Source organism: Rousettus aegyptiacus, unplaced genomic scaffold, assembly GCF_014176215.1.
Source record: "Rousettus aegyptiacus isolate mRouAeg1 unplaced genomic scaffold, mRouAeg1.p scaffold_m13_p_2, whole genome shotgun sequence".
Taxonomy (NCBI): Eukaryota; Metazoa; Chordata; class Mammalia; order Chiroptera; family Pteropodidae; genus Rousettus; species Rousettus aegyptiacus.
In genome coordinates, this window is record NW_023416295.1 from 63,203,690 (window position 1) to 63,225,933 (window position 22,244).

At 34.5% G+C, this 22,244-nt stretch overlaps 1 long non-coding RNA gene across 1 annotated transcript; it reads left to right on the plus strand.

The window, feature by feature from the left end:
- The first annotated feature begins 1,791 nt into the window (after nt 1–1,791).
- On the plus strand, nt 1,792–21,717 carry LOC107513925. Its single transcript, XR_004955728.1, has 4 exons — nt 1,792–1,909; nt 3,187–3,342; nt 7,933–8,132; nt 20,410–21,717. It is a non-coding gene; the product is annotated as an uncharacterized LOC107513925 (long non-coding RNA).
- Nucleotides 21,718–22,244: the final 527 nt, after the last annotated feature.

Sequence of the window (22,244 nt, forward strand, 5' to 3'; positions counted from 1 at the left end):
TATATTAATGTGTTCGGATTCTATACATCTAAGGGTTCATTTCTACAACTCCTCCACAGTAAACTCTATTGTACTCAATTTATATCCCTGGAAAGCCAATCCAATCATGGGATAAGATAGACCTAAAGGAATGTCCATTATCTTGACTCAGCTCTCAAAAGTTTTCTAAGATGTATTATTAATGAGTTTTAAAGAATTTGATTTATCGTGAAGAAAAAGAAAAAAGTCATTTCTTAGAAAACATAATCATTCTTGCCTCTCTCGATTAAAAACAAACCAAAAAAAGTTGTTATTGGGGGTGATCACTTTGTAAGGCATTTAAATGTCTAATCACTATGTTGTATACCTGAAATTAATATAATAGTGTATGTCTACTATCATTGAAAAATAAAATTGAAAAACAAGATGTAAATGGGATAAAGCTCTTTTAATTTAGCAATGGGGCAAACCATTGTAAAACTTCCTTAGGAATTCCTATAGAGCTAATTGTTTCATATCAGCAGTGATCTGACCCCAGTGGACCAAAAAAAATAAATAAATAATAAAGTTTTGAGACAGAAAAGAGTTCTATAAAATTTTTAACAGAAAATTAAGTTTTATGAGTTATAATAAAGATATTCATAAACAGTTAAATTTTTGGCAGTTCTGTTATTTAAAAATTTTGTTTTTCATAATTAAATTAAAAATATGTATAAAAAGTTACCATGCACAAGAAAAAGCAAGTTTAGCTTTTCACCAAAAAATATATTTTTTATGTTTAAAAGCTATCTTTCAAACCAAATGCTCTTTTGATGCTTCATTGTGCATGGAGCTTGAGTGGAGCATTGTTTTAATTAATTCATTGTTACATCCACCAAGATTATGATTTTTCTTAATTCCTTCCCCATTCACTCTGAGAAAGTACTTTAAACAACAAACAAAATGACAAGTCATATTTGTCTCTTGGCAAACATCTTCCAATATGAACTACAGCCTAGTATCTTAAAATGATCAGAATTTTTCTACTGTGAGATTTCTAATGGAAAGAATTCTTTCAATTATCAGAATTAATTTTCAGACTTAAATAATTTTCAAAACTCCCAGAAGCCAAAGATAGTAAGAATAAGGGGAAGTGAAATTGCTCAAGAAATGTGAGGTAAGACTGATACTGAAGTCCTGGCCGCAGGTACCTGAGAACAGCACAGTTCGGTCAGGAATTAACATTGACATTTACTACGTGTTTTCTCCAGAAGGTGGTGCTTGTCAGTCACTCCTTAGGTAGTTGAGAGAAAGGACTTAAATATATCCTGATTCTTTAAGAATTCCCTTCACTAAAAGAAGCCAACACCTACCAAAGCACTGCTAGTATGGCAACAATGTTAATGTTTAGCACATCCACAACTCCCGTGTAATAGGCACAGAGAGAGCTTGTGCTGAGAGAATGGCTGGGGATATACGAGTCCTTCAGCATCATAAAAGTTAAAACGCATGGATTCATAAAATTTTAAACTGAACAAGTCTTTAAAGATCATCTGTCCTAAGAGTTCTTAACAAAACCCTGAGAAGTATGTGGATTATTTTGAGTTTGAAGTTATTATGTTACATTGTTTTGAAGTTGTTTACAAATTTCATGTGTATTTATCAAGGTGAGGAGGAAAGGTCGATAGTTTTCATTATATCCCAAAAGTATCCAAAAATAAAAACAATTAAGTAACACTCATAAAGGAGAAAGCTTAATTACAGCATGGTTAAATGATCTGTTTGTCTTTTTCAGAAGAGCAGTGGCAGAGCTAGACACGGAACCCTGTTTTCCTGAAGGATGTTGCCACTACACAAAATTCCAATAAAATTTCTTCATTTTTAAGAAACAAAAGTATTTACAAGATACTCTGCTAAATTTGTTTTGGTATCACATCAAAATAGCTGTAAGGTTGGTTAAATATTTGAAGCTATGAGCTTTATTCTAACCATTTAAAAATTGCTTATTTGACCAAATGTTTCCGTTTCGATTGATTGTGTTGGCATTATCCAGATATAGTCCAAATAACAGCACACTCCCATGACCATGATCCTGTAAATATTCTGGCATCTCCCTCATTACCAATAAAACTATACTACACAAGTATGTGGCATAAAAGGGAGAAAAATGGGAAACATATGTCTGAATTCTCCATGTGAAATCTATAGCTATTAAGGGAATGCTTTGCATTATGTGGCCTAAGCATGAATTTAGTTAGCAACCCTGAGACCCAGCAAAGTGCAAAAAAGGAGCAAGGTTGGAAGAGATATTTCCAAAAGAGACAGAATTACAATCCTTCTTTCTAAACCAAAGCAACCCAGAGGCACAACTAGTTAAAAAACATTTATAAGGACAAAAGAAATACAAAATCTTGTACTCCTATGGTATGATGTGGTTCCTAAAGGTTTAGGCAGTCTAGTAAAAAAGCAAATATTCTGAGAAAACCTACCAACTAATAATTGTTACAAAGTAACTTTAACCATGTGACCCAAACCCAAATAAATAAAACAATATCATCACAAACAACAAAATAACACCTAAGATCCCAAACAAGTATCACAGGATAACAATTATTAGCTTGAACAGGGTTCACATCCTTCCCCCATCTCTGTTTGAGTAACTTCTCCTACAACAGATAAAAGCTAGAAGACAATTTTTCATGAGAAAATGAAGTAACAAAAAAGCTAAATTCTCTATTACGACTTCATGGAGCAGGCGCCTGGGAGTGTGGGCTTCCATGACAACATAGGCTTCATGCTGTGATAGGGGCACGAAGGCTCATCATGGCAGGGGTAGATGGTAGAGAGAAGAAAATGCCATGGGGTAGAAGAAGGAAAGACTCTGGGGAATGGTGCTAGAAAATAGGAGATGAAAACGTTTAACAGCGTTGCTTTGAGCCAAGGATTGGAAGCACTGACAATCTTGAGAGAAAAACAGTAATGCTTGACAATTCAGGTTTGGGGATGTTCCCTTAAATGTGACACTGTTGAAAGGGAAGCAAGGGCAGAAAGCAATCAAGGTTTTGTGAAAGACTGGCACAAGCCAAAAAGAAAATAAATAGCATAGTCTAAAATCAATGTCCAGGTAGCACGTGTTTATGATATGAATGAACTGTGTGTGACCTAATTTCACAATGGGTCAGTTCTTATTCAATGTGATTGGTATATTTGTCTCTGTACTTCCCACAGAAGGAGGTGTTCAGCACACAGAGCACACATCATATTGTTGGTGATAAGACTGAAGCAAGAAGAAAGTAAAGGGTAGAAGACAAAGGCTGGATATATCATCACTTAAAACTTGCATCAAGGTCAATTCCAAGTTTCGACGCTCGGTAATACCAGGAAGTGAGTTGAGTTAGTAAATCCATTCTATATTTGGCATGGCTGTTATCTACATTAGTCAGCTCTGGAATAAAAGAAAAAAAAAAGAAAAACTGGCCTTATTCTTCATGCTTTTGAAGGTGCGGAGCATAACAAGTTATAGTGAGTGTCCATGGCAATGAAGGACAGGCTCGATCCTGCTATAAATAGATGGAATCTTTGCATGTTCTGTTTTCTTTATTCTCCCAGGTCCTGAAAATCTTTGCTTTAATGACTTGCTTGCCAGGAAGACTCTGAATCAGAGATCACCACATAAAATGTTCCGATTGTGATTCATTAGAAATGGCTAGAAAAGAAGAACTTCACTATGGAATAAGTATATCAGCTTGTCATTTAGTGAAAGAGATCTCCAGACTTGTGTGGTCAGCTGTCTGAAAAATACCCTTCCTTTGGAGCAATCATGCTTAATTTTTAGAAGTGGTTTAATTACTTGCCATTTTAATATAACTCTTCTAAGCCATATTGCATGTGAGGCGGCAGGTTTCATTTACTCACTGCTCACAAACCAGTGTCCACACAACTCACATTAAATCCCACCTAGGTTTGCTTGTGTGTGTTTCCATTGTGATTAGTCTTCCGGAACTCCTGCCAAATCAGAAACCTACCTCATTGTTTGGGAATTAAGCTGATTGTCACATTTCCTGGCTATCAGGTATCATTTCTCTCCTCAAAATGTACAAGGCAGTGTTTCAATCTAGGGCAGTTTTTTAAAAATTTTAATTGAGATAGAATTGACATATAACATTCAATTAGTTTCAGGCATATAGCATAATGATTCAATATTTGTATATACTGTGAAATGATAACCACAGTAAGTCTAGTTAACATCTATCACCCCTCAGTTATACATTGTCTCTTGTGATGAGAACTTTTAAGATATGCTCTCTTAACAATTTTTAAATATACAATATAGTTTTATTAACTGTAATCAGCATACTGTACATTACCTTCCCAAGACAGATGTATTTATAACTGAGAGTTTGTATTTTTTGACCTTCTTCACCCATTTTGCCCATCTCCCTGTTTCTGGCAACCACCAGTCTATTTTCTGTAAGTTTTGGGTTTTTGTTTTGTCTTGTTTTGTTTAGTTTAGATTTTACATATAAGTGAGATCACATGGTATTTGTATTTCACTATCAAACTTATTTCACATAGCATAATGCCCCCAAGGTCCACCAATGTTGTCACAAATGACAAAATTTTCTTCTTTTTATGGCTAAATAGTATTCCATTATGTGTGTGCGTGTGTGTGTGTGTGTGTGTGTGTATAATATATATATAGCTATTTTCCTACCACCCTCCAAAGAAGAAATTCTCATCAGTAGATACTCCACTACCCTAAGCATAGAGCATAGTTGCAAAGTATAAATGTTAGAATGAGAAAGTTCTGGATTAGAATGTGAACTCATATATAGACGTGTGTCCTTGAGGGAGTTACTGAGTCTCTTTAAATTAGTTTCCTTATCTGCACACTGAAAATAATAAAGAGCGTAGTAATCTTACATGGTGGTTAATTCAGATTAGTCAATGATGTAAAGGGTTTAGAACAGTATTTAAAGCATAGTAAGTATACAACAAAGGGTAGCTCTTAAGAACATCAGTTGTAGCCTCTAGTAAGTATCTGCTGTAAATTGAAGGTGTGGTCTGCTCAATCACAAATGAGGCTTATGAAGGTCCCATGCTGTAGGGGTCTCCTTTGTTCTGCCCACTCTTGAGCAACGCAGTCTCAACCACAATTGTCAGGTGATGTCCTCTTGTTGCAGATATCTATCTAGAGAAATGTCTGGCATGTTCCTTAAATGAAAACTGTGTGAAGATAACAAAATTATTAGCCAAAAATGACTAGGCCTACCCAATGGAATGAAATAATTTACAAGTCATTATATGATTAACTCAAATATATTAAGGTACAATAAGTGTGGGGCTAGATATTAATGTCTAGTTTCTCCTTACTATCGAAGCTGTAGAATTGATTCTCTTTTTTCAATTATTTTTCTTATTATCTTTCCAAGAAAAAGTGTATGCTTTTGTATTTGCTCAAGCCTTATATTATGTTATTCAGTAAAATATAAATATTTCCCTTTATATCTTTTTGTAAATATTTATCTGTGAACTTCTTGTTAATATTTTGACATATTAATATTTTGCTATTATTTAAATGGGATCTTATGCTTAGTTTTATTTCTTGTTTTTTATAAAGGACCATTATTTGTCTTTATTTTTTTTAACGGCTGCCTTGAATGATTTTCCATCTTTAGTGTTTTCTCATTCTTTCAGGTACAATATATTATTTGATAGAATCTAGATATTTGCTGTACAAGTCTTTCGAATTTTCAGTGTGTTGAAACATTTTCTGTATGTTTAAAAATTTTCATAATAGAATGTGGAGGTGAAATAATTTTATCTGACTGCACTAGCCCAAGCTTTGAATATTTCCCTATAATCCACCCATAATTACATAGTAACATGAGATATTATTGATTTCAGATCTTATTTGGCAAAATATTTGTTAGCTTGCTCATTATTTTTGCTATTGAATTCATTTTCATATTCCTTATTGCTCTAATTTTCTTTTCTGTCATTAAAATCAGAGTGGTGACTAATTAACACAACGATTAGTGCTTATTTTATTATATTCTATATTGAGGAATTTTTAGAAAACAATCACTTTGGATTTAACTGACTTCAACATAATTTATTATTTGTATTATCAATTGTTATTGTCATTTGTAAGCACATACTGCACAAGTTTCCTGCCCTGGGAAGCATGTCAAAACTCACATTTAATTATTATCTTGAAATTTCATGGTATTCCAGGTAACAACAAAAACTATGAGAGAGAAAAATAATTAAAGTATGTAATTAATGTTACCAGTTACTATTACCATACACAATCTCCAATCAGCCAAATAAATAATTATTAAAATCTCCAAGATTATTAAAATTTACTAACATCTGTTGGAACAATTTGGCAATAACCTCAAGTCATAATGCCTTATCATTCACATGCCATGAATTTTATTACATTTATGCTTCAGTGTTCAAATACAATAAAAGGATTAATTCCAGTTAAGGTTTTATATAAAATTAGTACACAAATGCCCAGTTTATAAACCAATCCATTTATTCTATTTTGCTACATGTTTTCCTGAGAGATTTATAGAACAAGTATTTTGCTATAGTTTATATTTTAGGCCAATTGAAGCATATGGACTTAATAATAAACTTAAATCAAATTTTCACAACTATATCTGCTGCCTATCATTAACGATAATTTTAATAAAATGACATATTTATCTGGGTTCCTTTATATACTTCTAAGCCTTCTTTAATTGCATGGTGGAAATGTCTTTCCCACTAGATATTAAGCTTCTATAGGATATAACCATGTTCTTCCTTTTTCATCTGTACTTCTACAAACCAACTAGGGTGCTGCTTTGTTCACAGAGAAGTATCAATAACTTATTGCCTGACAGACAGAGCTTCTAAAACGAGTAGACTTTTTTTTTTATTACAAACACTTTGTGCCTTCTCTATTTTTCACTCTGGTCATGAAGAGGCTAGGGAAGAATTCTGATAAGACATTATTTGTTTCTGGACATCTGCCACGTGAGGACTTAAGGACAGAGTAAGTACCACATTGAGTCTAACTGGGTCCACCCACTCCAGATTCTGCCTGTGCACAATAGCTTTGATTGCTCAGTGCACTAGCCTCACAACATAAATTCTGAGCCAGTATAGATAGAGATTCAGTTATTAATCGTTGAATGAATAAATGATGGAGACCCTAAGAAAGGTCGTTTTTAAATTACTACAACCAAAATGAAGAATATGATTCAAATCACCCCCAGCTACACATTATCCATTTATAAAATTATTTGAACCTTCCCGTCTGTGGTACAGATGAGGCTGGGAAGTGCCTTTGAGGTGTTCTAGAGTGCAGGGGAGAAGCAAAAACCTGTGCCTTAACAAAAGCCATGAACTAGGAAAGCGACATCTATCAAATTTTCTTATAGTCCTGTTTTCTTCCCTCTACGTACAGAATTTGTCTTTTCCAATTTATTTACAGTCTTATTTCATTTTGGTATTCTTTCCTCCTGACAATATCGGCTTTAAGTGTATTTCATGGTTTCCCCTTCAACTTCCACCTTTGTTTTTAGGGTCATCCGAAGGTTGTAGCTGCAGCTCTGGGACCAGCTCCCTCTCAGGTCATGGTGGCCATCATGAAAGGCCATATCTCAGCTAGTACTTAAAGGTTGTAAGTCATGCCCAAGTCAAAGACTGCCTATTGTTTTAGAGTCCTGGAATTTGGTTATAGTCATCCTTCTGGTCTAATATTGTTATAGAAACAGATTTATAAACCATTTGCACCCTATTAATTATCCCACTTCTTCTTTGTCAGTTACCTCTGAATCCAGTACACATTTCTACAGTCCATTAACCGTTGCTCCATGCACTATTCTATTCCAAGGCACTAAATCATTTTACAGGGGATGCACGATGTTTTCTGATAATACTCAGCATTTTGCTCATTTTTTTTTTTTTTGGCTACAGCAGCCCCGTGAGCTGGTATCTTCAGACAACAGTCTGTTGTTCCTGAGAGATCTTTTTCCTGGCATGCTAGTATTTGTGAAGAAACACTTTTCCTTCAGAAGTTTTGAGTATTTCTTGTTTTTGGACCAACTTCTGTCAACTAATGAGATGTTCAAGCTGCTGCAGTTATTTATAAGTGGGAATTTGATCGTAGATATTAGGTAAGTAACCCACATGGAATGGCAGGATTTTCCACTCGTAGTCTGCCAGATGTGCCTATTGAAAGATGAACAATATTCACATTTTCCTATCTTAGTCTCTCAAACTATAATAGTTGTTTTAAAAATAGGATTGATATTTCTTGCTCTTGTCATGTTATAATAGTTAAATTCTGTTTTTGAATAAAACACTTGACCATCATAGACTATTTGGGAAATATGTTAAAAAATAGAGGGTCTACTATTACTTGCCTAATCTACAGCAATTCTCCTCATCTTCCTTGGTGCTATAACCTTGATTTTTTCCCTCAGTGGCTATCTGTCTACCTCCTAGGGAATAATTATAATTGATCTATGCCAAATATGGTAATCTTATGCTCAAGGAAGAACATGTTACTCAGTTTGGGCCAATGTGATATAAGGACTGAGAGGCTTTTGAAAAATATTTCTCCCCTGATGAAAAGAGAGGGCTTCATGAGGAGCAGGGCTGCATGTTCTCTTCCCTCCTGCTTTAAACATTGTCATGTGAAAATATGATGCATGAAGCTGCTGCAACCACCTTATGCTATAAGAGACAGGCCAAGAGAATCACACATCTCCAGACATGTGCGACGATGAAATATCATTATTATTTAAGCCTTAGTTTTAAATTCTGTTCCTTTCAGTTGAAATAAGTATACCAAAATCAAAACGTAAGGAAAAAATACTTCCCGCACATGCCTAAACGGGTATATTTAAAAATATTCCTGCATTTTCTTTTAAATATTTTCCTATGCATGTATACAAATATATCTAATTTCTGTTTTTATAAAATTAGGATCATATTGAAATGCAATATTGTATTCTGCTATTTACTTATTATTATATTATGTTTCAGACTGTCATTGAATAATCTTTGAAAATATGGCTTATAATATGATTATAATTAATTTACAAGTCCTTGGAAAGAATATATCTTTTCTTATTTTGTGTGATATTTGAGACAGAAAATTTTTATTGCCTAAAAGTTATTACGCTGCTTTCAGGGCAAGGAATAGAAACACAGCAATTTTTAAGAAAAAAAAAAAAAAACTTTAAGGGAGATTTAAATAGACCTCTCCTTTATTTTAGATTAAAATAATTAATTATATGGGGAAATCTGATGAAACACAACCTAAGAGGTGTGACATTTCAAAACTATAGCAGTGAACAGCTTTAAATATTTGACGAAAAGAAAGTTATTGTTGACTTTTTAGTGTAGGAACAAGTAATCGTTTAAAGTTTGTTTCCTGCAAGGAATAATCTGTACAAACACTCACTCTGCCTTTCTAGCTTCAGGGTTTAAATTTATTTCAGCTCTGTTTCCAAAACAAACGGGGCACATAAAGAACCCATGATAGGACACGTGGGCACTAAGTCCCTTACCTTTTCTGGAATCGTGACTAACAGAACACTCAACGCTAGTTGAAATTTCTCCAAAACATTTCTGGAACGTGTTCTCCCAAATAAAGCAGAAAAAAACGTAATGAGGGAGGAAAGTTCTCCAGCTCATGGCCTCCACATGCACATGCTCCCCAAGCTTGGGCTATCTGTATTTGATTGATGTAGTAGCAGGCACATGCTGCAACCAGATTGTCTTTGGTTAAGGCTTGTCTTATAAGCATAATGGCTGATAGATACTTGAAGAGATAACGTGTGCTCTGCGCCTGGCTCTCTTCTAACTGTCTTACATATGTTGACTTATTAATGTATACAATAGCTCTATTGAGGTATGGCCCACTACACATTTTACAGATGAAGAAATGGAGACAGGATAAGTTAAAAGTGGCACCTCTGGTAAGTAGTGAAGCTGGGATTCTAAGTCTGGATCCATATTCTTCACCATTAGAACAAAGATCCCCAAACATTCTTGGTTCAAGATGCTTTTAGTATCTTAAATATTTTTAACATTACCCCAAGGCCAGAAGAAAAATCTAATGGCTTCATTTATTAAGTAGCTGAGTCAAAACAACTTAGTTTTATATTTTAACATCTTACTAGCTATTTTTTAAAAGAATGAAACTGCAGTGAAAAACAAAAAGATATTTTAGTTCATTCTTACGTAGCCACAATTACTTGCTAGTATGATATGTGCACTTTTTGGGCACTGCACAACTTCTCAAATCTTGGAATCAGATTGGACACTGCTACTCGCATTTCTGATTTACATTGATTATGATGCCATATTTGTTTTTTACTATAGCAACTGCCAAAAACTCCACTTTATAATAATAAGCCATCATGGAAAGGAATGTAACATGATCTAATGTTTAAATTCTGACCTACCTCCATCTATTAGTTGTCATGGTGTCAACAGATGTTAATTATTATCACATATCCTTCCAAAATTTAAAATCTCCCATGTGGCCCCTGTGAGTTCCCTGTGCTACCCTGGGGCAGCTCAGTGCAGTTTGAGAACTGTGGCTTGAGGCGAATTACCAGTTGAGTTTGGAATCTAGGAAAGGAACAAAATATGATTGCTTTTAAATCAAAAAACACATATTAAAAATTACGCTCAAAGTTATCAGCCTAATTATTCAAAGCTACATATATATACATACACGCACATATATACATACATATATGTATATTTATGTTTAATTAAAGGATTCTTTCATTGGCTTAGTACTCCTCTGAGACAAGTGTTACAAATCAATGGGAATGGAATGAAATGAAACCATTTTTGAATCCCAGCTATTTTGTTTTTTTTCATTAGAAAATTCTGGGGTTGGCCTAATGGTTTCTAAAGTCCTTTCTAAACTTTGAACGCTGGAATTTATACTTAGGTTTGCATTGTTTTTCCACACACGTTGCCCCCTGTATCCTTAAGCATTAAGCCATTGCTATGATATAGTAAACAGACTCCAGATTGAAGTTGGGAGACCTCTTGTTTCTGCTCTAAACTCTGCTGTATACCATCTGTAAGTCTTTGGGGGCAAATCACCTCTCCTTTCTGAACCTAATTTTCTTAATCTGTACATTAAGGAAAAGAGTGTCTGCCTTCCCAAATTGTGATAGGGTTAAAACAGCAAGTGTCATAATACTCTTTACATTTTAAAGCACTATATGGTTCCACTATAAAGATGGTGAGTATGTGTTTACAGTCTAGGAATAATGTTCACATCTGTCCAGATTAGCACCACCAATGGGCTGTGGTTATAATCACAAGTTTTTAAAGAAAGAAATAATTTTTAAGGGGTCTTAATTTATAATTTATATGTCAATCCCACATCACAGTTCCACCCATGTACAATCATTTCAATGGTGTGTTGATTAAATAAACATTGTTAATACATGTATCTTTCCTCTAGCTTTGTTCAACTTGGTGTCTGATATTTATTTACTTAGTTAGTTAGTTAGTTAGTTAGTTATGGTTGATATATAATCTTATATTGGTTGTACTAGTTTCAGATGTACAATATAGTGATTCTACATTTTTACACCTTACAATGTGATCACCCCACTAATTCTAGTAATCATCTGTCACTATGTAGACTTATTACAATATTATTGACTATATTGTCCTTCCTCTTTTTATCTATCCCCTCAAGCCCTTCTGGTAACCATCTGTTTTTGTTTTGTTGTTTGTTTGTTTTGTTTTGCTTTTAGAGTCCACATACAAGCTAAACCATTTAGCATTTGTCTTTCTCTGCCTTATTTTACCTACCCTCTAGGTCTATCTATGTTGTTACTAATGGGTGCCTGATCATTTTGATGGTGGGCAACAAATTTTTTTGAATTCTTTGGACATAGTTTTAAGCAAACAAACATAATATAGACACATATTATTTACTCCAAACTTACTCATCATTATGGCTCGTTAAAAGTTAAAGCTCATGAAAAGTTTCCCTAACCATCTACTCCGACCCAACTCTCCCACCCTCAAAATGAGAATACAACTTTGTCAGTAGATTATATACAGATTCCCCTTAGCAAAAATAATAGAGTTCAAACAGTAACATTTTGATGCTTTCAGGAATAAAGCATTATAGAAAAATATTTTCATCCGATTTAGTGTGTTATTGAGGACATTGGTTAAATATGTCATTTATTGCATTACAATTTCCTCTTTAGTGTAATTTTCTCTGTTCTTGATATGAATATGTTACACTTGTTCTATAAATCTTTTTTGAAAAAATTTTCTTCTCTTTTGCTCTGGCTTCTAGTAAATTCAAAGATAAGTTTAGCAAATACACAAGGTTTTATGTTTTCTGTTTTATATGCTAATGTATATGCTATTCCAGTTAACTCCTTGTCCCTTATTTCCCTTTGCCTCATTTTCCCTATCAATATTCATTTTATTTTACCTGGCACATTTGATGCATGATTTTAAAACACAGCAAATCATTTATAGAACAAAACACAAAATAAACATTATGTATCACACATTTTTAAAAAATATTCAAACAAATAAAAATACACTCACCCCGATTCCCTTATCAGCCCAAATCCTGACTAAAAAAAAAAAAAATGGATGGTACATGCAAAGGGGAATAAACACCCAACTTTGTTGGTTTTTGTTTGTTTGTTTTTGTTTTGTTTATTTGTTTTTTTGCCTCTAATCTCCTGCCAGCCATCAACCAGAAAGATGGAGGGCAAGACAGCACATTGATGCAGTCCATCTGGACCAGTCTCTGTCAAGGAGCAGATAATAGGGTGCAGAAGAGAGATGAGTGGCTCTGTAAATACAAATGGAAGTTCTCCAGCCTATCTAGTAATGGTTGGTAATAAAAGTTAAATTATGCAAAAAGAGGAGAACCTATAGACTGGAGGGAATAATATATGGCCCGTACTGTTCCCATAGGTCAATATATCAAAAAGCAACATTCAAAAAATCCATAATTATCTAACAATATAAAATCTAATATATTAAAGAAATCTCAACACTGAGGACATATAAGTACACACAATATAAAATAAAATTTAAAATTACAATATATTTTCAAGACCAAAATTTTAAAAATAGAAATTGTGTACTGTGTATGTTTTGCCTATTTCTAACTGCACAAAAAATAAACAGAAAATTTGGTGATGAAATCCAGAAACTTTATGTATTCATTGTTGTCCTATTATGCTAGATGTTCAGAGCAATAATTGCAGAAATAGAAAGACAAAGATGAAATCTGGAGTAGTGAATGAAATTCAGTACCTAAAACGTTAGGAGACTAATTTCAGAAATTTGATGTGGACATTTAGAAGAGTCTTAAAGAGACATGCTTTTGTCAGTCAACATGTTACTCGAAAATAAGAGACTAACGAGAAGAATAAAAATATATGAAATAATTTTAAAAAATGTTTTCTATTCTTTGTTCAACAAGCCCCCAGCCTAAATAAATTGTTACAATTATTTATAGTTTCTTTGTTTTAGCCTAGAAATAATACGAATCCATTTGTGAGGAAAAAAAGAAAGAGAGACAGGGAGAGAAGAAAGAAAGAAGAAAGAAAAAAAGAAGAAAGGAAGGAAGGAAGGAAGAAAGGAAGGAAGGGAGGGAGGTGGAGGGGTGATTTATTTAGGGAGGGCATGGAATTGATATAAGGAGAAAGAAATGCACCGAAAGAAGAAGCAGACCTACAGAAAGAAAGACAAGAAAGAAAGAAAGAAAGAAATAAAGAAGAAATAAAGAAATAAGAAAGAGAAATAAAGAAAGAGAAAGTGAAATAAATAAAGAAATAAATAAATAAATAAAGAAATGAAGACAGAAAGACGAAGACAGAAAGACAGAAAGAAAGAAAGAAAGACAGAAAGAAAGAAAGAAAGACAGAAAGACAGAAAGAAAGACAGAAAGACAGAAAGAAAAGGAAAAAAGAAAAAACATTGGATACTTTGAGGAGACAGGATGAATTTAAGGGACTGGAAAAGCTTGAACTGGGTGCAGTCAACAGTATAACCCCTTGCTGTTATGTTACTGAAATATTTACCGTTGTTACTTGCTTTGATAATTACTGGGGGCCTTTGTGGATTTTAAATTGGCTTTGCCACTTGAGCCTGTTTCTACTCTCTGGCTCATTTATATTTAAACATTTATCAGTGAGTTAAATAATAAATTTTGCTTGATTTGAAAAATTGCACTGTTGTTCTTTTCATCAGCCACTTTGTGAATTCAATCAGATTTTAAATGCTACTTAATAGCAACTAAATCTACTGAGTATTGACTTTAATTAATTTTCTGCCTCTAACTCTGAAAAGCAATCAACAATTAAACCAAATTTAACCTCTTTTGGGGTATCAGCTGCTTGAAATGCAATCTTCTTCCTTGGTATATCTTGAAATCTCTGTTAATATAATAGCTTAAACCCATTCTTTGTTCTTACAGTAAAAAAGCCGTGTAGGTGGCAATTTTTTTTTTTTTTTAATTTGCTTCTCCATCTTGAATGCATCAAGTTGCTGAAATTCTTGATCTAAAACTCAGGCATTTTAGAAACATTAGTTAATTCCTATCTCCTAACGAAACAATACTCGTAATTTTCTGATAGGTTTCAAGGCATCTCTACTAAACCATTTACTTCATTCCTGAGAAGCTTCAATTTCTGAAATGAGCTTTCACTTCTTCCTGATAAAATAACAGCTTTGTTGCATGTGCCACCGGATACTTATATGTTAGCCTTGCACCAGATTGTCTTACATCCCAGAAGAAATGTGTATGGGAACAAATAAATGGAGGTGACTCTAAGGGTCATGGGAAATTTCCCTGGCATACAGAGAGATGTGAGATATGTCTAAGAAAAATATTTAGTTTTATAATTTGGGAATAGAATTTCATTTAACACTTTTGGAACATGTGTTTAAATCAGTAGGCAGTGTGCTCAGGAAAATAGTACCGAAGTTTCCATCATTTCATCATTAGCTCTGATGGCCAATCGTCTCATAAGCAATAACAAAGCACTGAAGCAATGTGGACTGTGGAAGTGTACCCACTCTGTTTCCTAGGTGTTGTAAAAGGGAAGTGTGGTTGTTTTGTTGTTTTTGCCATGTTACTAGAATTGGTAGCATTATTACCTTAATTTTCCATGTTCTTTAGGTATACAGGACTCTGGGCTGAAAGGGAGCTTTGAGGCTGTTTTGTCTAATCCACCATCTGGTGCTAAATCTGTGTACCCACCCTGCATTTTTCAGTCTCCCCACCCACTTCCAACAAGTAGCACATATTGAAGGAAACACATTAAATGAGCTATAAATTCCTCTGTTATTTGCTTACATTGGACTTGTCAATTATCAATAGGTCCCAGTTCTTTGTGAGCCAGGAAAGTGGGGGCCTAGACTGAGGCTATCTAGAAATGTATGGCTTTGATATTAAGGAAACCCTTTTTCCAATCTTTGTAGGTTTCTTTCCCCTACAGTGTTTGCCCCTTCTAGAGGCTAACTCCTAATGTTCCCGCCAAGCCAATTGTCAAAACAAAACAAAACAAGATAAGATTTAAAGCCTGCAGAACCACCCTGCCCCAGGTGCTGGTCAGCTGAAGGGCAAAGGCAGACTCTACTACTCAAGCCCCAGCATGATAGTACAACCTTGGCCATTACTGTCTACTTCACTTCTGACAGGTTATTTCCAGAAAGTGCTTGACTATAATTTTGGAAATGATCGGACGCTTTGGTTATCTCAGTAGAACTTAAAATATAACCTTTGGTGTGCATGTCTCTCTTAGAACCACGTTAAGACTATTGAATACTAGTTGTAGTTATGGGACAAAGTTCACAGCAACAGAATTACAGAGTAGCTTCATACGTGAGTTTGAATCCTGCTTCCACCATTTGTTGGCTGTATTGCATGACCTTTAGCAAGTTACTTAAACCTCTTTTTTTCTTCATCTATAAAATGAGAATAATAAAAAAGAACATGCAAAGTGTCATGAACAGTAGAACTTACGGTAAGTATGAAATGACTATTAGCTGTTATTATTATTAGTTCGGGATGAACTTTGAAGAGAAGGCCATCCTTGACCAGTGTCAGGCTGATGGTGATAAACTGAGCCCAGGCAGAACTTTTAATCTTTTCTGTACATGCTGTAGATGGTGCAGACATTTTGTGGAGTTGTCATCCTAGAATATCCACCCTTTACCTTTAGGCATGTCTACTATGCTTCACTCTCATAAGTGGAGGACAATAAATTATGTCTTAAAAGAGATCTGGGAAAGGATAGTCACAACTTCCTCTTATGACAAACAGATGCTATCACTAAGAAATTATCCTGCATCTTAACTAAATCTTTTGTGTTGCAGTTTAGGCCAATTTCCTTATTCTGCTCTTGGTAAACAGGGAAAAAAGTCCTGCTCACTAGTTTCTGTAAATGGTTGAGTGGGTGGGGATGGATGGTAAGAGAGAGGCAGGAAATGAGAACACCTAACTTGAGCTAGGAGATCATTATTCTGCAACTAGTTTTGTTCCAACCAACAGAGTAAGCCTGGGCAAGTCAGTCATCAGTTTTCTCATGTGCAGATGATTTTTTAGGTTGGTTCACATTCAATCTGCTGTTAAAAAACAAAATTCAGTGGAGTAAATTTGGAGATCTACCTGGCTTTATAAAATAATTCATGAATCAGGCAACATTTTATCTAGCAATCAGAGAGATACTCAGAGGAATTATACAAAATGGAACACTTTTATAGAAAGGAAGGTGGTACAAGGAAGTCATTAGCAAAAGAAAAATGAAAATTCATGGGAGGAAAGTAAGATTTAGGGTGACAGTGGCTTCTCATTGGGTAAGCTGCTTGTTGCCGGGCAGGAAGAAAATCTTTTCTTCTTCCTGGTAGTAAAGCAGAAACATTTCTGTCAGAGATGCAAGGTACAGTCTCTTTCTGTTTGTGTCATTGACAAGTAGTAGGGCATGAGAGTTCCCTCTACAGGTCATCCCGACTCCCAATTTTAGTTGAGGTTTTCTTTATTAATTTTCACACTGCTGTGACTCTCATAAACATCCTGATACATGAATATTACTTTGAAATTGCTTTTTTAAGACAACACAAGTGAATTGTCTATTGCAGTCTCTAGCTTATAGTAGAAATTGAGTGCATTTTTCTTCCCCTTCTTTTCTTCTTTCCCTTTTCAGGTCTCTTAGCATTAAGAGAAACTTAGTTATTAGAGAACAGTGTCTGTTATTATAATTGGAATTATATTGTATTGAAATTCTTTTTAAATCACTCACATATTGTGACTTAATTAAGAGCCTTTAACAATAAACAATGAAAAATAAAGAGGACTTATTCACCGAAGGTAGTGAGCTAAAAGGAAACAATGGTGCCATTTGTCGTTTGTCCTGATTCAGGTGCTCTTCATTTGGGATACATGGGCTATTGCTGGTGTTACAGACTCTTCCTGTTCTAGGACTACACTACACTAATGCTACAGTCTCATTTTGAGTTGTTTTGCTTCTTCAAAAGAGTCTAATTTGGGTTCAAAATACACCTAAATTCAATAGCAGCCCCATACTCACCCATAGAGAGTTTCGTTCTATTTTCTGCAAAACAAAACAAAGCTAGCTTCTCCCAAGTCATCTGCCTTTATTGATTACTTATGTGTGTATATATGTGTGTGTGTGTGGGGGGGGGTGGGCGTGCATGCACGCGTGCTGAGGAAACAGTGAGGACAGAGCTTACTTTTTTTAATGAGCTCAATTATTTTTAGCAACATGATATATCAAAACATTTTTCCAGTCAGATTTGCTGACTGGTATAAAATTGTATCTGACTCGCTCTTGCCATTTGCACCACAAATGTGAGTATGTCCAGAAATGAAAACACAATATTTTGCAGTTGAATGTCTCCAGTGCGGAGCATAACACGTTCCTTACCTTACCAAGGCAAATAAGAATAACCAAGCCTAATTAATTACAAAAAGAACTTCAGGAAAAATGCTCTATGAGAGTGATTCTCAAACTTGGCTATGTGTTGGAATTACCTGAAGAGCTTTACAAAATAATGATGCCTGAGTCTTTGGCTCCAAGATTCTTCTGGAAATTATCTGAGGTGCAGCCTGGGCATTGGAATTTTTAAAAGATATCCTGACAATTTAATATGTTGTCAGGTCTGAGAATCACTGATCTACATCTGTGCAATTAGCTTATCAAAAAATTTCTGTGAGGGTAGAGAGGCAGTTTAAATTTAGATTCCTTAATGACAAGCTAATTGCTTCTGAATTTTGAACGTAAATATTTCACTCTTTAGATTACTGTGTTACAAAAAAAGATGGAAGATAAGATGGGAAAATTGTGTCTCCATTAAACAACTCCACATAGCAACGAAGTAAAAGTAGTAGAAGTTTACGTTGCTCTTATGTAAAATGTCTATAGATGCGCAGATACATGACTGTAGGGTGGCTCTGTGGATAATAGGAGGTCTCCCTCCTTCTACCTTATTGCTCTTCTGTCTTTGATAATGTGATTCCTCATTTTGGTCCAAAATATCTGTTCAAGCTCTAGCCATAACAGCAGGAAAGAAGAAGGAGCAAAAATGAACCATTTAAAGTACTTCCTAGAAGTAGAATAGGATGCTTCCACTTACATCCTTTTGCCTTAGTGGATCTCAATGGGAGGAGGAGGAACAGTAATTTTCCCCTCAGAAAATATTTGACAATGTTTCAAGACTTCTTTGGTTGTCACAACTGAAATTGGGTAGGGGCGAGTGACTATTGTCATCTACCGAGTAGAGGCCAGGGATGCTGCTAAACATTGCACAATGCCCAAGACAGCCCCCACCATAAAGAAGTATCTAGCCTACGTTGTCAATAACAGCAATGTTGAGAAACAGCACAAAGTCTGGTTATAAGCTAGTTACAAGGCTGTACTTAGCTTCTAGGAAGACAGGAAATTGTAGCCTATATTTGGAGAGGCTATATGCCTATTTAAAAATTAGGGATTCTATCACTAGAGAGGGTAGAATGGACATGATGAAGGGCAGTTATTTCTCTGCACCATATTGTCCTATAACTTCTACCTCTGGCCAAGGAGATTGAGAGCTGAAGTTTGTTCCCTTATCCATGATCCATCATGCAGCCATGATGCAAACCCATACCAGGCATTGACTGGACAATTTTTGAAGCAAAACCAGCCATTTGCATAAAAAGAAATGCAATTTTAATGAGGGCTTTTCTGGCAACTGTTCCTGGGAAGCTGTAGTTATATTTTAATGAGTTAATTTCTCATGAATATTCAGGAAGAGCCTGCTGGGCATTGACCACATCAGTAGAGGGTTACAAAAGAAGTTTCCAGCATACAATGTGCATTTTGCTTTTTCACTTTCTTTTCCCTTACCTTTGGATAGAAATATGAGATAGAGCATGTGTACTATAGATATCTACTTCCTGTGGTCTCTTCTAGTGCTTAATTTATACAGAGACATTTAATAAGATAAATCTAGATATCTTCAAATACGTCTCTTTATTTTATAAATGGGAAAAGCAGGTTCAATTTTTTTTTTTATCTCTAAAGCTAAAGAATTGGAGTAGATCATATCTTAAGTTTTCCTAACATTTAAATTATTTGGTACCATGAAGCTCAGATTCTAGGTTTCACCTAGACATATAGAATGAGGAGTGAGATTAGAACTTGTTTTCTGAATTTGAGCTCCCTAGTGGATTTTTCACTTTTGCTTTTGTTCTCAGGTTTTGACTGACTGTCAATTAGCATGATGGAAATATAAATGTCCAGGCTTTCCATAGAAACAAAGTTTTGTTAAACAATGTTAAAACTGAAACAGTTTGAAGATTTGTTCAGTTCTACTTCAACTCAATTTAATTTTAATTCTATGACAGTAACAATTCACAGGTAATGAATGAAGTTGTCTAAATTTGAAAGAAAAATCAGTGAGATTCTGTCTATGAAGCAATTCTTAAAGTTCATATCTTTTATAATAAATTTATATATAATTCAAATAAATTCTATTTTTTAATATCAAGGCAAAGTATAGTATCTAATCTGGATTTATTATCGGGTTTAGAAAAAGTAAAAGAACCTCCAGAGAGCATTCGGAAGATTGCCATTCGGTTTTCTTCAGGTGAGAAAATTTTCCCCATGATTAACTTCTTCCATCTGATGAACACTTATGTACAGGAAGCTTCATCTACCATGCAGAATGTCCTTGGGGGCAAGGTGGGGGGAATGTTTTTCTTTAGACAGTTATAAAGACAACTTAGTTTTTCTGGAATATTTTTTCGAGCTCGATACCTCATGAACATTGGTGGCAAATATTGCAGCCAATTGGGGAATGACAACAGCCATATTGGGGCAATGACAACATTGTACAGACTACTTTCTCTCCTTAACTACACAGCTTGCTTCAAAGAAAAAAGGGAGAAGACTTCCATTGCAGAGACAACGAACTGTCTTGACAACAGATACTGCCCAGTGCCATTCAAATGTGATGGTGTGTCAGATATGGAGAAAGGTTCTTGCAATTTCTGTAACCTGTTGTCACTTCTCGAAATTGCTCTGCTTTCTTAGAAAAAGCCATGGGTCAGTGTTTAATCTCCTTTGTAGATGAAGCTGCCTAAAACAAACAAACAAACAAACAAACAAACAAACAAAACATTAATATGACTCTTACCAGTTTACTTGTATTGGGCATGCGTTACATATAGCATTCGGAATGTTTCTGGCCTTAATTATATCACAGTCTCAATGTTCACGTAATGTTTTCAAATATTTCATTTTTTACCTCTGAAATGCTGCTATACTTAGGTATTTTTTTTTATCCCCTAGAGTTTAACCTCTAAAACAAGTTGATAAAAAGTATAACGAACAGGAATATTTTTAAACAGATATATAAAAATAGGACCTCATTCACATCAGAGAATTTTCAAAAAGTGGGTAAATTTTTAAAGAGCTCTCAGTATATCCAAATATTTTGAAAAGTGAGTTCTGTGGAAGTTGCCATAGCAGCAGGTATTGAGGCTAGAAATATCTTCAAGATTATATGTTATGTCGGAATCAAAATTGTCTTATTATAGAAAATGTCACAGATTTTTTGTTCAACATTACTTGGTAATGGTAATGGCAGGTAAGAAAAACATGAGGAGAGTAGGGGGAAGGCAGGTATTGCTAATATTTTCTCATTTAACTTAGCCTTTCCAAGCAATTTAAAAAGAATGAAATATATTAACTCATGCATATTTTTTTCATTCAGAATAACTCTATTTCTTTGATAAGGATACTCGGGACATCAATAATCAGGTGTAGATATGTCAAAGATGCAGATTATGTTCCACATAATATGTCCAATTTTGCTAGACTAGTTTTGTAAACAGAAGATGATTACTTACTTAAGAGAGATCAGACAAAGCGAAGTTACAGAAATGTTAGATGTTACCTCTACAGTGATATCCAAGGAATCTCCTTCAGGGTTGATTAACTTTATATAGGAATCTAAAATAATTATGACTATGCATACTGGAGAAAGAAATGTTCCCAGCAAGCAGTGATTACAACCAACATCAAGAAAAAGTTTTAGTCAGGCAATCAGAAATCACCAATTATACAGAGTATCTGCAAGAGATGATGTTGTCTCATGAAAGTGTTGAAATGAGTAACTGGATAAGATTTTGAAAAATGTATTTTAAAAACATATGGGCCCATTTTGATTCCTGACAGTTGAATTATGCAAACCATGTGCATGAGTTCAATGAAATTCTGACTTGTGGCAAAAGTCAACTTGTAATTTCACATTCATTATTAAGTACACTCATTTGCAAAATGCTCCTCAACTACAATGATGGAAAACAAAGCAGAGCAATGATGTTCAAATTCATTTTATTCCTTTATACTTTGACTATCCAAGCACCTTATTTTTCCTCAAAGCTTAAATTTTTAATTTACATAGCAATGAAACATATAATTATTTTATTCGTTCACTAGCATGTTTTTGGGATGCATGTATTTCTACCGCAATGGTAGCCATTTTGTCTGTCTATCTCTAAGATTTATCTTACTGGTCATTCTTAATGAAAATACTCTCTAGACTTCTGCTAGCTCAGGGATTCCAGTTAGCATTTCTGGGGAAGTTCCCATAACATTGGAGCAATAAAGGACTTTAGCTTTTACAAAATTCACATTTCCACATTTTAGTTGTGAGGTAGCTAAAGTACATAAAGTCAAGACCTTGTTCATGTA